Source organism: Bufo gargarizans, chromosome 1, assembly GCF_014858855.1.
Source record: "Bufo gargarizans isolate SCDJY-AF-19 chromosome 1, ASM1485885v1, whole genome shotgun sequence".
Lineage (NCBI taxonomy): Eukaryota > Metazoa > Chordata > Amphibia > Anura > Bufonidae > Bufo > Bufo gargarizans.
The window spans coordinates 286,631,539-286,646,918 of NC_058080.1; the positions used below are offsets into that span (position 1 = coordinate 286,631,539).

Sequence of the window (15,380 nt, forward strand, 5' to 3'; positions counted from 1 at the left end):
GTCATCAAAGGTCCTGTTCCTGTAATTAATGCTCACCACAGGTCCTATTCAACAAAGGAGACAGAAGGAGATGCCGGGCTTCGCGATCAAGTGGACTAAGGTGAGTTAAATTATTATTATTTTTTTTTAACCCCTCCAGCGCTATTTTACTATACATTCTGTATTCAGAATGCTATTATTTTCCCTTATAACCATGTTATAAGGGAAAATAATAATGATCGGGTCTCCTTCCCGATCGTCTCCTAGCAACCGTGCGTGAAAATCGCACCGCATCCGCACTTGCTTGCGGATGCTATGCGATTTTCACGCACCCCATTCACTTCTATGGGGCCTGCGTCGCGTGAAAATCGCACAATATAGAGCATGCTGCGATTTTCACTCAACGCACAAGTGATGCGTGAAAATCACCGCTCATGTGCACAGCCCCATAGAAATGAATGGGTCAGGATTCAGTGCGGGTGCAATACGTTCACCTCACGCATCGCACCCGCACGGAATACTCGCCCGTGTGAAAGGGGCCTAAAAGTTCAATAGACTGCTATATTATACTATTACAGCCTATGGTTTAAAGGGGTTGTCTGAGTAATTTTTTGGTTCTTTGCATGTTTCTAACTAGGCAAATGTAAGGACTTTACAATTCACTTACTTTATCTCCAGTGCTGCTTTTTCAGATTTCACTGAGGGTCACATGACCTGTGATGTCAGCTTCTCTCCCTGCTCTGATGATGTTTTATGCACAAGCCTGAGAGAACAGATATGTGTCTGTACACAAGACGTCACTGTGCTGGCCATGTCCTCCTGTACTGCCGGCTGCTGCTTATTGCTCTCTCCCTGGATTCTTGAAGAAAAACATTACCCTCTTCAGCTTCACAGACTCGGGGTTGAAGGCTTTACTGAGTAGCTGCAGGCAGTGAGGAGACAAATGCTGGGCACAGGATTTGACAGGAGTTCTGCAGAACAGATGGATGATCTTCATTAAATCAAATATACAGAAACAGGGCCAGAGAACAAAATGAAGAAGTGCCACCAATAATATAAATGACATTCCTGCAGGAGTATAAAGTAGAGGAAGGTCATCATGGTACAAATACCCTTAGGCCTCATGCACATGACCGTTCAGTTTTTTGCGGTCTGCAAAAAAAGGAAGCCACCCGTGTGCCTCCCGCAATTTGTGGAACGGAACGGGTGGCCGCCAAGATAAATGCCTATTCTTGTCCACAAAGCGCGGACAAGAATAGGACATGTTATATTTTTTTTGCGGGGCCGCAAACGGAGCAACGCGGAGTGCTGTCTGCATCTTTTGCGGCCCCATTGAAGTGAATGGTTAATCATGAGGCCTTACAATGGAAATAGTGTGAACACGTCTCATCCGAGGAAAATAACGTAAGGATAAACATTTCAGTTCATCTACTAAGTGAGGTCTCGCATTATAAAGGGCAACGAGCAAAAACTCCCTGCAAGTAATAATGGAGAATAGAACAAGTAATAAAGTACATTACAAAAAGCAGCATATGAGAGGAAGCCTCGTGGAGACCAGACCCAGTAACCTTCAGGAGGAAAAGAACCACTTGCATATAGCTGCCTCCTAGTGTAGTTTTATCTGTTGTAAAGCCATTGCATTTTAAACTGGAACTCTTATTTGAAGCCACTTTGAAGAATGTACAGTCAGGTCCATAAATATTGGGACATCGACACAATTCTAACATTTTTGGCTCTATACACCACCACAATGGATTTGAAATGAAACAAACAAGATGTGCTTTAACTGCAGACTGTCAGCTTTAATTTGAGGGTATTTACATCCAAATCAGGTGAACGGTGTAGGAATTACAACAGTTTGCATATGTGCCTCCCACTTGTTAAGGGACCAAAAGTAATGGGACAGAATAATAATCATAAATCAAACTTTCACTTTTTAATACTTGGTTTCAAATCCTTTGCAGTCAATTACAGCCTGAAGTCTGGAACGCATTGACATCACCAGACGCTGGGTTTCATGCCTGGTGATGCTCTGCCAGGCCTCTACTGCAACTGTCTTCAGTTCCTGTTTGTTTTTGGGGCATTTTCCCTTCAGTTTTGTCTTCAGCAAGTGAAATGCATGCTCAACTGGATTCAGGTCAGGTAATTGACTTGGCCATTGCATAACATTCCACTTTTTTCCCTTAAAAAAACTCTTTGGTTGCTTTTGCAGTATGCTTTGGGTCATTGTCCATCTGCACTGTGAAGCACCGTCTAATGCACAGGTGTCAAACATAAGGCCCGCAGCCCGCCAGACCTCGTCATGTGGCCCGCGTAGCCTAGGGTTGCCACCCGTCCGGGATTGACAAACTGCAGTGTGGATGTCCGACTCCGATCGCATAAGCTTAGCTGCTGTCACTCACTGCGGCAGCCGGGGCCGGGTGATCAGCTGAGGCAGCCAGCGCTCCTCCCGAGCCTCCCCGAGTCCCTCCCTCCTCTAGTCTACACAGTCACTACAGTGTAACAGTGAATGATGTCAGGCAGCGCAGCTGCTCACTCACTGTGTTCAATCAGTCTCCGGTCTCCAGTCTTCGCTCCTCCTTGCTCCTCCTTGCTCCTCCTTGCTCCTCCTCGCTCCTCCTCGCTCCTCCCCTGCCTCCCAGACTAGTCCCTCCCTCCTTCTCTCTGATAAGGAAGTCAAGTCCACACAGGAAGTGACATCAGAGAGAGAGGCAGGGAGGGAGAATTGAAATCATTCTTCTTCTCCTCTCCAGTCCAGCTCCAGCGCCCAAGTAGTGCCCAGCCCAGTGCCCACTGTGCCCTGCCTGCAGACAGTGCAGCAGTGGTTTTTCAACCTGACCAAGACAGTCCTGACACCAGATAATCACTTCTAAAAAGGTATAAATATAAAGCATTTGAAGTGTAATGTAACAGTGTTTAAAGGGCTTCTGTCACCCCACTAAAGTCTTATTATTTTTTTGGGCTACTTATAATCCCTATACTGCAGTTTAACAATACATAATGTTATAATATCATTTTGGTTCAGTAGATTCTCCTAAAAACGTACTTTTATCATATGCAAATTACCTGTCTACCAGCGAGCAGGGCAGTTACTTGCTGGTAGCAGCCGCATCCTCCTGTCATATAGACGCCCCCTCCTCATGTTGATTGACAGGGCAGGGAGCGCTCTTGTTCTCTGGCTCGCCCTGTCTGCATTGAAAATCTGGCGCCTTCGCCGTACCTGTCTTCAGTCGGCGCAGGCGCCGGGTGTAGATGTGACGTCATCGGCGCAGGCGCATTGAGGATGGAGCGGCCGAGCGAGCGACTGAAGACAGGTACGGCGCAGGCGCCAGATTTTTAATGCAGACAGGGCAAGCCAGAGAACAAGCGCGTTCGCTGCCCTGTCAATCAACATGAGGAGGGGGCGTCTCCATGACAGGAGGATGCGGCTGCTACCAGCAAGTAACCCCCCTACTCGCTGGTAGACAGGTAATTTGCATATGATAAAGTGATAGGAAGTGATAATAAATCGCATAAGGAGTGCTGTGTATTACCGGTACTTACAACTACAAGCGCTCGCCGAGAGGAGGGAGGAGGCAGGCTGGGAGGATGGGCGCTGGCAGTGTGAGTCATACGTCACGCGCCTCCCTCCTCTCGGCGAGCGCTTGTAGTTGTAAGTACCGGTAATACACAGCGCTCCTTATGCGATTATATACATACGGTAACCATTAACTATTAGAGATACGATTATACAGTGAGCGAGGCCCGTGTAGTAGAATAGTCACTGCACGGGCCCCGCTGTCATTATAAAAGCAGATGCCGGCCCCCGGCCCTTTGAGGGTGACCAAACTGCTGATGCGGCCCCCGATGAATTTGAGTTTGACACCCCTGGTCTAATGAGTTCTGAAGCATTTGGCTGAATATGGCAGATAATATTGTCCGAAACACTTCAGAATTCATCCTGCTGCTTTTGTCAGCAGTCACATCATCAATAAATAAAAGAGAACCTGTTCCATTGGCAGCCATACATGGCCATGCCATGACACTACCACCACCATGCTTCACTGATGAGGTGGTATGCGTAGGATCATGAGCAGTTCCTTTCCTTCTCCATACTCTTCTCTTCCCATCACTCTGGTACAAGTTGATCTTGGTCTCATCTGTCTATAGGATGTTGTTCCAGAACTGTGAAGGGTTTTTTAGATGTCGTTTGGCAAACTCTAATCTGGCCTTCCTGTTTTTGAGTGAATGGTGAACCCTCTGTATTCACTCTGGTTAAGTCTTCTCTTGATTGTTGACTTTGACACACATACACCTACCTCCTGGAGAGTGTTCTTGATCTGGCCAACTGTTGTGAAGGGTGTTTTTTTTTCACCAGGGAAAGAATTCTTCGGTCAATCACCACAGTTGTTTTCCATGGTGTTCCGGCTCTTTTGGTGTTGCTGAGCTCACCGGTTCCTTCTTTTTAAGAATGTTCCAGACAGTTGTTTTGGCCACGCCTAATGTTTTTGCTATCTCTCTGATGGGTTTATTAGATTTTTCAGCCTAATGATGGCTTGCTTCACTGATAGTGACAGCTCTTTGGATCTCATCTTGAGTCGACCGCAACAGATTCCAAATGCAAATAGCGCACTTGGAATGAACTCTGGACCTTTTATCTGCTCATTGTAATTGGGATAATCAGGGAATAACACACACCTGGCCATGGAACAGCTGAGAAGCCAATTGTCCCATTACTTTTGGTCCCTTAACAAGTGGGAGGCACATATGCAAATTGTTGTAATTCCTACATCGGTCATCTGATTTGGATGTAATTACCTTCAAATTAAAGCTGACAGTCTGCAGTTAAAGCACATCTTGTTTCATTTCAAATCCATTGTGGTGGTGTATAGAGCCAAAAATGTTAGAATTGTCGATGTCCCAATATTTATGGACCCGACTGTATGAGGGAAATGCTTAGGGTACTTTCACATTAGCGGCAGGGGAGTCCGTCAGGCTGTTCCGGCGGGTGAACAGCCTGTCGGATCCGTCCTGCTGCTAGTTCACGTGTGCCCCGGACTGCCGCTCCGTTCCCATTGACTATAATGGGGGCGGAGGCACGGCGAGAGGCAGCAGGACTAAAAGTACTGCAACCCACTGGAACAGCCTGCTGGAGTCCCCTGCCGCTAGTGTGAAATTAGCCTTAAACGGTATATTAGAGCCAGTATACATTGGAAAGATTCCACGTTGCCTTGTAGAAATTTAGGGGGTCATTTATTATCCTGAAAGACACCTATACAGCTAGTTGAGCCGCAATCTGTGACTTTTTCCTGCTCATGTCAGGTCTAAAAAAAGGGGGTGTGGCATGGGAAGGCGAGGGGCCAGCAGGCCCGTCTCATTCATCATTTTCTACGCCTTTTTTAGGCATAGAAAATGGTCTAAATGTAAGCCAGCAGGAAAGCTAGCTTACGATTAGGGTCCATTCACCCATCCGCAAATTGCGGATCCACAAAAAAACACAGACACCGGCCATGTGTGTTCCGTATTTTGCGGACCGCACTGGCCAGCACTTTAGGCTACTTTCACACTCGCGTTTTGGGCAGATCTGTCATGGATCTGCAAAAACTGATCTGTTACAATAATGCAACCGCATGCATCCGTCATGAACGGATACGTTTGTATTATCTGTAACATAGCCAAGACGCATCCGTCATGAACTCCTTTGAAAGTCAATGGGAGACTGATCCGTTTTCTATTGTGTCAGAGATCCGTCCCCATTGACTTACATTGTGTGCCAGGACGGATCCGTTTGGCTCAGTTTCGTCAGGCGGACAACAAAACGCTGCAGGCAGCGTTTTTGTGTCCGCCTCCAAAGCGGTATGAAGACTGATCGGAGGCAAACTGATGCATTCTGAGCGGTTCCTTTTCCATTCAGAATGCATAAGGGCAAAACTGATCCGTTTTGGACCGCTTGTGAGAGCCCTGAACGGATCTCACAAACGGAAAGCCAAAACGCGACTGTGAAAGTGGCCTTAAATAGAAATGCCTTTTCTAGTCTGTGTCTGCAGACAAGAATAAGACATGTTCTGTTTTTTTGCGGAACGGAAGTGTGGATGTGGACAGCTTACTGTGTGCTGTCCGCATCTTTTGAGGCCCAATTGAAAATGAATGGGTCCGGATTCTGACCCATTTTGTGGACATGTGAATGGACCCTTAGACTGCTGCTGGACACCCCTGTGCCTCCTCATAACTTCAGCGAATCCACTGCCACATATAGGGGATATTAGGACCCCCCTTAGTAGCTAGTTTCTGGCCTAAAATAATAGTAATAGTGAGAGTATGCAGCAGATTTGTTGCAGGAGTTTCTGCTACTGTCCCATTCTTGAGCCTGAAGAAATCCATGAACCTGATGCAGAAACATGTATAGAACTGATTTGGAGCCAATGAAATTTCTGCAACCATGAGAATACAGCAGAATAGAATATAGAGAATGGGCCTGAGCTGCTCCTAGGCCATGTGACACATGAACACTGGCCTAGGAAAGGAGAAGGCTGTGGTGCTCACCGGAGCACTGTTGACTTCTTGAAAAGCCCTACCGATCAGATACTGATGACTTATCCAAAGGATAGGTGATCTGTATAAAAATCTCCGAAAACCACAGTGAAGCTTTTCCTCCAGAATCTAGCAGAACAAAAGTTCATATTCACACTACTCCTGATAATAAAAGCTCCACAAAAAGTTATGCTTATACTGTTCTGCCTAGGGCTATCAGCTGTTTAGCATGGGCAAAACTGCTAACAGGTCCTTTTAAAAATCAACTTTACTACTGTACTACACTACAGATGTGCAGCGACTTTGTTGTGTGTGAACATACTCTAAAGGGTTGGACCTCCATGCGTCATGAGTTGTATTTCACTGAAAGTACTCCTATATCAGACTTCTTACTGAGTTCAGGAAGCTTTGGATGGTACACAGAACAACAGGAACAAATTGTGCTCACGCAGAAGTATTAAATGGAAGCGAGCAAGTTTATTCATTACTTTTGTGCAGTCCCTCTCTGCTTGTCACAACTGTAATTTACTCCAGCCACTGAAGAAACACAATATATTCAAGCTTAATATAATGGAAGTGCTTGTATTTAAAGTAAAAGCTGAGCGTCACAAACATACCATTCGAGCGTCGAATGGTAAAGTAGAAACCTCATTGTAACCACAGTGGACGTGCTGTAAAAATGAGCCTGAATCAGCGGTTGGGAATAAAAGTGTTGTTAGGTTATGGATTTTTGTATTAGAGTTTTGAGTTTGGTTAATATGTTTATTGAGATCTTTATGGTCAGATAATGATTAATATACTGCATTTTATTTTGCCATCAGCATTTTATTGGTCAATGTTCTTAGTGTGATGACTTTTTTCTCACTGTTTATGTTGTTTTGTTCGAGTGAAAATTAAAAAGGAAATACAATCAGCATGACGTGTGGTGGTGACAGCTCAGGGCATCTAAGAAACCTGTGCATAGAATATTTCTAAGCTTCAGTGATATTTTCAGGTATTTTCTAGAGTTTAGAGGCGTACGAGGATAAAGGTTTTTGTATGTGATGTATATGTGTCTTTCACAGGGGTAGACAAATTGCTGTAGACTTCAAGAGTTAAGGTCCATTTACACAAGCAGATGTCTGGCCTTTAATGAGTGTCAATTGATGATACAGCATGTCAACCAGTGCTTTCAGGCAACATGGCTGGACCTGCGGAGGAAATCTTACCGGATTCCTGCCACTGAGTTCTGGCACCTTTGCTCCCTGCAGATTCTGCAGATCTCTGGTCTTCTCACATCAGCATCAAGGCCTGTGGCTGCTGCAGCCAGTGACTGACCACAGCGGTGATGTGTCCCCCATACATCATGTCACTGGGTCACGTGACGCATGGGGGGCAAGTCACCACTGTGGCCACTCATTGGCTGCAGCGGGCACATGAAACACGTCAAATCAGATGTTGACACTGGAAGACTGGAGATCTACAGCAGCAGGGCAGCAAAGAAGCTGGAACCCAGTGGTGCGGATCAGGTAGGTATGATTACTTTCACAGGTCCGGCCATGCCAGGGGTAGTCTTCCCAAAAGGCCTTTGGAGGTGAACAACCCCTTTATTGCAATTTACATTGTGACAATCGTGGTTTGTCTGGTTTAGGGAATGTTACTAATGACAAAGAATACTTACCTCCACCCCGCTCCCCGATGCTCTACCTAGGCTGGTCTAAGGCCAGTGATTGGATGAGTGGATCCGGGACAGGAAGTGCAGAGCATGATTCTTTGTTACTCTACTTCATGTAGAGAAATTCTAGTTGAAGGTGATACAAATGTTATGAAGAAGACTGTATAAAGTGCTGTATGGGAATATTGTTTTAATATTTCTGTAAATTCATTAGAATAATAGTATTAGTGGAACAAATAAACTTGGAGCCACTATATAGGTCCACAGGAGATAACATGGATTGTAACCAGGCTTACAATATTTATTGTGGGCAGGAAACTTTACCTGGATCATCCAAACCCTCATGGGTTACCTTTGATGTCTGGAATGTCGCCTTGCTATTATTACACAGTAGACTGGAATGTAAATGAGAGCTGTAGGTGGACACCTGCTCCATGGTGTTATTTCCCGGATATGTACAATTTGCTTCTTCTAGCCTTTAATTGCCTTTAACCTCTTTGTAGCCAAGGCCTTGGTGCCTGAATGTCTATATCAAAATGATTTAGATTATATATATATATATTTTTTTTATGTATTATTTTTTTTAAACCAGATAGAATTGGCTTTCATGATATAGCACAGAAGTTTTTTGTTTTTTGTTATTGTACTGTATATATTGTAAAATCCATTTTTTTTTTCATTTCTAATTCCAAATAAAAATGTACTAAAACAAATTCAGACAAAAATAAAACCTTTTCCTGTGTATATTACCCTTTTTTAACCTACATCATCACAGTAATACCGGAGAACAAAGATTGCTGTTTTTTTACTTGTGTATCTTCTGCCATTAGCTGATCACCTTTTGTGACCAGGAGGTGATCATTTTAACCCTTTTTCACTTCCGTAGGATCAGACTGAGAATGTGACGGCCTAATCTCCTTAATGCCTGTAACTATACGAGATTGAGCCATTACAAGGATTTTGCCAAGTCTTGAATGTATCCCTTAGGGCTCATTCACACAACCGTAAGAGCTCCGTGACCGCAAACAGCAGTCCGTAATACACGGGCACCAGCCGCGTGACTCCCGTCTTGCGGTGCGAACCCATTGACTTGAATGGGTCTGTGATCTGCAAAATACGGCAGAAGCATGGCCCGAGAGCCCACAGAAGCGCTTCATAGTGTTTTCCACTGACTTCTGCTCCGCAAAAGATAGGACATGTCCTATCCTTTGCTGTATCTTTAAGTCTGCAATATGGGCAGGGAGCCCTTACAGTCATGTGAATGAGCCCTTATGCACAGGACATTAGGTAATAACGGTACAAGTAGCCCTTCAATGATAATACTGGTAGTTTCTGTATCTTTATTATTTGAGAGCCTGTATGTAATAGCCATAAAATCAGCAAAGAATATGGGGTCCAGCCAGTCCGTCCTGTTTTTGGAGTTGGTTTTTGGTTTTTCTTCACGTCTTTGACATTGATTGGTATGAAAGAATGGTTTAGTCTTCTGATGAATATCAATGAATATTGCCTAATATGCTGTTGGCCCAGTTTAAGAAATGCTGCCACTGCAGTTATTAAAGGAGGCAGTCATAATAATTGTACTGTTACACGAAAGTATACATGATACTTGTCTGGTTGTCTTTTAATGTGGTTTTAATGGGTTGTATGTTGGCAGCCTCCTCGTGAAGGATAGCAGACTGTAAGAGGTGAGAAATGGGAATCTTACAAACATATAGAAGCATGCTAATTCACTTAATTGCCTTTCTTCATCTGCCAAATGAGACCATTGTATTGTTCACTAGTCTCTTTGTTTCAGTAATGATATAATGGTTATAGAAAATATGGAATACTAAGATTTCAAATGTGAGTCAGGTCATATCTTTTAGGTGCCATCATCTTAATCATATGTTGTGGCACATTTGCAAGGTTTGGCTTAGTTTACTGGTGATAAATTGCTCAGCCGCAGTGACTGACCTCCGCCAATGGTCGGCTGTGTGTCCAGACCAGCAGAGACCCAATATGCATCGGACCAGAAGCAGTTTTTTAACCCACTCTTAGGCCCTTGCTAACAATCTTTCACTTCTGGATAGCCCCTTTAAATAAATTCTTGGATGTGACTGGCATGATGAACACTTCTCTCAGAGGAAAGTATACCAGCTCTAGTCACTTGTCACATAATAACGCAACTGTCTTCTAGTCAACGATAGGAGTCAGCCATTTTTGGCTATGCCCACAAAAGGAAGAATGTTGACAAAGTGTGAAAGAAAATATATTGAAATATATTGTCATGACTCGCTTACCCATATCCTACTTTGTATCACTTGTACTCCAATATATTGACAACGCCCGCTTTTATAAATCACACCAAACGGGGGGAAGTTACTAATGTACGTGCGCCTTCACTTCATTATAAAGTACACCAAAATTTGGTGCATTTCTGGCACTTGACATCTGTATTTGCGTCATACCAAGTGGTCACTCGCTGGGCTGTCGTTGGATGCGGCGGCACCAAACAGGAGGTTTATATCCAGGGAGCCCAGCGAAGACACTAGGGCCGTGGAGTGAATTTGCTAGGAAGCAGGCCAGTATGCTTCATTTCACAGGTCTGCTCAGAAGGGGTAGTTTGCCAAATGCTCCCCCAAAGGTGTACAACCCCTTTTAAGATATGACAATATGTACACCAAATTAGTCAAGTAAGTAAGTCAACCAATAGGTGATTTAAAGTTAGACAAAAGTGTCTACCCATACACCAAAGTTATCATACAACGTGTACGATAGTTTGGCACATCTTTAGCCTTTCCGTTCATGTTATTTAAGCAGGCAACGTGGGTGCAACTGTAAGGGTACTTTTACACTTGCGGCGGAGTGATCCGGCAAGCAGTTCCATAGCCGGAACTGCCTGCCGGATCCATCCAAACGTATGCCAACTGATCAGGATCCTTATCCGTCTTACAAATGCATTGAAATGCCGGATCCGTCTTTCTGGTGTCATCCGGAAAAATGGATCCGACATTTATTTTTTTCACATCTGGCATTTTTCACATCGTAGCATGCTGCAGTTTCTCTCTGTCCTGATCAGTCAAAGAGACTGAACTGAAGACATCCTGATGGATCCTGAAGGGATTTCTCTCCATTCAGAATGCATGGGGATAAAACTGATCAGTTGTTTTCCGGTATTGAGCCCCTAGGACAGAACTCTATGCCGGAAAAGAAAAACGCTAGTGTGAAAGTACCCTAAGTGGTTAATTTCTCTCCATTCTCTTATTCTTATACTCATCCTAAGGCAGGTTTACACATCCTAATGTCACAGCCGATTATCGCGAAGGAAGCGTTACTTCCCGACTGTCGGCTGCTTGTTCAATGAAGGATACCGCTGCATTTACATGCAGCGATCACCTCCACAGTATAAGGACAATGGATTTGTATTGCATTCACTCGTCCCCATACAGAATCTTTGTTTCTGGGCAGCAGATGGCTGTTTAGACGCCACGATCTGCTGCCCAGGAACCATGATTGGAGTGCCTGCACGAACGCCAGGATCACCCAATATATGAACTAGCATTTTGCTCGTTTATCAGGTGATGGGCAGCACATTTAGACAGCCAGATGATCGGGAACAAGCGATCACGAGAACGATCGTTCCCGATAATCTGAACAATTATTGGTGTGTCTAAATCAACTTTTCCTTTCAGACTGCAGATTGAGCATAGATCATACCCTAACACAGTTCACACACGCCAGTCAAGCGCTGCCACCAAATTCCAAATCTAGCACAACACACCCTGCTCTCCAGCAGTCTCATGGTTAAACACTATGGATTCTTTGGAAAGTTATTAATGTGTTGAACTGTTCCTCAACTCCAGTCCTCAGGCCCACCTGCCAGTCAGGTTTTCCGGATTTCCTTAGTATTGAGCAGGTGATGTCATTACATCAGGACTTGCCTCAGGTTTTCATTCTGTGGGATATTCTCAAATCATGACCGGCAGGTGGGCCCTGAGTTTTAGGCCCGTTAAAACCAGACAGTGACACAGATCCATTGTTGTTTGCTTTTTTTTTTTTTTTAAATCAGATCTTTTTTTATTGAGCGTTTACAATGTAAATACACTGTTGTACAGATCATAAGTAAAGATGATATACAGACATAACTTTTATAATGCTGACATCAGTCATGCTACCAAACAATCGTCAATACTCAAATTTTCACCCTTCCCCTCCCGCCCCACTGTAGCACAGGAGTACAAAAGTACAATATTAGACATTGTTATTCAGACGTCGAAATGACAACCATGGTTCCCATAATTTCTCAAATTTTGATGGGCATCCACGCTTCTGGTATACCACCCGTTCATAACTTAACATTGTGTCTACTGTACCTAAGAATTCACCTAAGGTGGGCGGCGCTGTCTGTATCCAATGCAAGGCAATTAACTTTCTAGCTACATATAGCGCTCTGCCTATCGCTATTTTATGTACCTGACTAGTGGCCAGTTCAGAGACATAACCCAGCACACACACTCTAGGATCAAGCGGTATCCGTACCTCGTATACGTCATGTATAGTCTGAGTTACCATTTTCCAGTATCTCCCTAGCCTCTCGCACTTCCACATCATGTGCATCAAGTCCGCAGACTCTACAGAGCACCTTGGACAGTCAGCCGTAGGTCTAAAACCTATGCAGAACAAAAAAAACGATGTCTTGTAGACCCTATGGACTATAAACAGCTGCGAGAGTTTACGTCCCTCGCTCAAGGAAGAGAGAGGTATTGCCTCTAGTATGTCAGACCATTGGTCATCTGTTAGCTCGCCTACATCCTTTTCCCACTTGCCCCTAGCCACCAGCGGGTGTAATAACAAAAACTTATCTAGCAGCAACTTGTATACACAGGAGATCATCCCTCTTTTCGCCCCTTTGGACAGAATCTGATGCAATGCGATATCCCTCCCAGCCATCACAGTCGGACCCCTAAATGTGGAATTGTATGCGTGTCTCACTTGAAGGTACTTACAGAAGTGGGTCCTAGGTAGCTCATATATTTCCTGCAGCCTGGAGAAGGACATGATTGCTTTTATTTTTTGAGTGCAAATTATTTTTATTTGTTCTATTTCCTGAACGTGATTATGAGGGCAGGCATCATGGTCTGAGCTGTTGTTAACAGCATTCAGAGATCTGCTTTACAGCAGCCACCATGACCCATAGACTCAATAGTCTTAAAGGGGTATTCCCATCACAGACAATATGGGCATATCGCTAGGATATGCCCCCATTGTCTGATAGGTGCGGGTCCCACCCGTACAATGTGAACGGATCGGGGAGAGCTGTGGCTGGAGGATGCTGAGGTTTCGATCCTTGATATGTACTACCAGAAAAATAAAGAAAGATTTACCTGTTAGGAATAGCATTTTGGTTTCAAATTTTTAAACAATTTTATATAGTTTTTAAAAGTTTCAGTTTACCATTTCAAAAAAAGGAGCTGCACTCTTAGCTGCTTTTATACCAGTGTAAATGGCACACCTCTGGTGAGAAATGATTTTTTCATCATTTATGTAATGCTTCTTACAGGAGATGTCAAAGTCTCCTTGTGGGAATGAAAGGTATGATAAATGATAATTCAATAAAGTTTTATTAAATAAATCCCCAGGTTACAAAATCCACCTGTTTACTCAAAAATATTTTTAATACAAAAAATTTAATAAAAAGCCCAGCATGTAATTGGTATCACTGCATTCATAATGACCTGATTTAGTCAACTCCGTAAAACATATTTTTTTTAAATAAATCTTCAAGTTAAAAACCCACCTTTTTGCAAAAATAAATTTCATGGAGAAAAATATATTACTTGAAAACTTCTCCACGTAATTGGTATCATTGCATTCATGATGACCTGACCTAGTCACCTTTGTTAAAAAAACAAAAAAAAACACTAAGAAAACCATTCCTGAATGTCTGGTTTTTTGTTTATCCGCCACAAATAAATAAATAAATAGTCTTACACGTCTTCAGGAATACTGAGTTTTTAGCAAGTGCCTGCAGCCTTCCTCTGTAAACAGAAGATTCATACTTACCTGCTCCCTACCACTCTGGTCCACTGGGCTGCCCTCTGCTGTGTCCATGTTCCGGTCCCAGGAGTGTTTACATCTGGTGCTTCATGGGCATGGTCCCATGCCCCCCTGCAGCCAATGACTGGCTTCAGCTGTGACATGGTCAGAAACAGCATACTGCTGCTGAAGCCAGTCATTGGATGCAGCAGACATGTGACCATGCAGCGCCAGATGTAAACACTCCAGTTACCGGAATATGGACACACAGGAGGACCATAATAGCGGAGAGCAGGTAATTTTTAATCTTGTGTTTAGAGAGGTAGGCTGCAGTTACCTGCTTAAAACTCGGCATTCCCAGAACCCCTATAAAGAGTTTTCTACTTTCTGTTTAACTGTTTGAGTTTTCTAGGTGAAAAATAGAGATTTCTTTCATATTGTGATCAATAGATGCATGTCAGCCCATCTGTAAAGGTAGGCTATTCACCTGATACAGACTACTATAAATGGTGCAGACAAAGGCACAACAACAGATTTTTACTGGTCACGTGAGTGCAGTTATGGTGGCTCAGTGGTTAGCACTTGCAGCGCTGGGATCCTAGGTTTGAATCCGACCAAGGACAACATCTGCATGGAGTTTGTATGTTCTCCCCGTGTCTGCGTGGGTTTCCTCCCACCTTACAAAGACACTGGGGACAGCTTGATGTCTGTAAAGCGCTGCGGAATATGTCAGAGCTACATAGGTGCTTAAAGGGACACTGACAGGCCCAATAAGCATATTTAGGTATATATATGACAGTACAGGTCTTATAAAGTGTATTAAAATCATATAAGTATACCCCCTGTCCACCTTATAAATACAGTAAACTGAAGTTTTATAACCTGCTTGAATCGTCTTCAATCTGCCCAAGGGGTGGCGTTTCATCTCCACTTGCGCCCAGCCAGCCGCCCCCAACTGCCGTTTTGAAGCGCCGCCTGCCAGCTCATCAATATTCACTTTGCTGGGCGGCTTCTGCTGTCCCCGCTATGAAGCGCTGCGCTGAACAGTGCCCGGTGCATGCGCATAATGCAGAGGCTGAAGTGGCCTCTAAGATGCAGACTGTACGCAGGTGCGATGTGATCCCGGCCAGTGAGGGTGTCGGGCGCATGCGCTGAAGATGAGACGGAGGCCGATGCCCATAGGATTGTATTGGGCATGCGCCGGATCTTGTGCAGTCGGGGA

At 44.1% G+C, this 15,380-nt stretch overlaps 1 protein-coding gene across 1 annotated transcript in view; it reads left to right on the forward strand.

Moving 5' to 3' along the window:
- The window catches only part of FRAS1 (Fraser extracellular matrix complex subunit 1), a 436,383-nt gene that overhangs the window by 11,441 nt on the left and 409,562 nt on the right, over positions 1-15,380 (forward strand). The gene's annotated exons all lie outside the window — the stretch shown is intronic.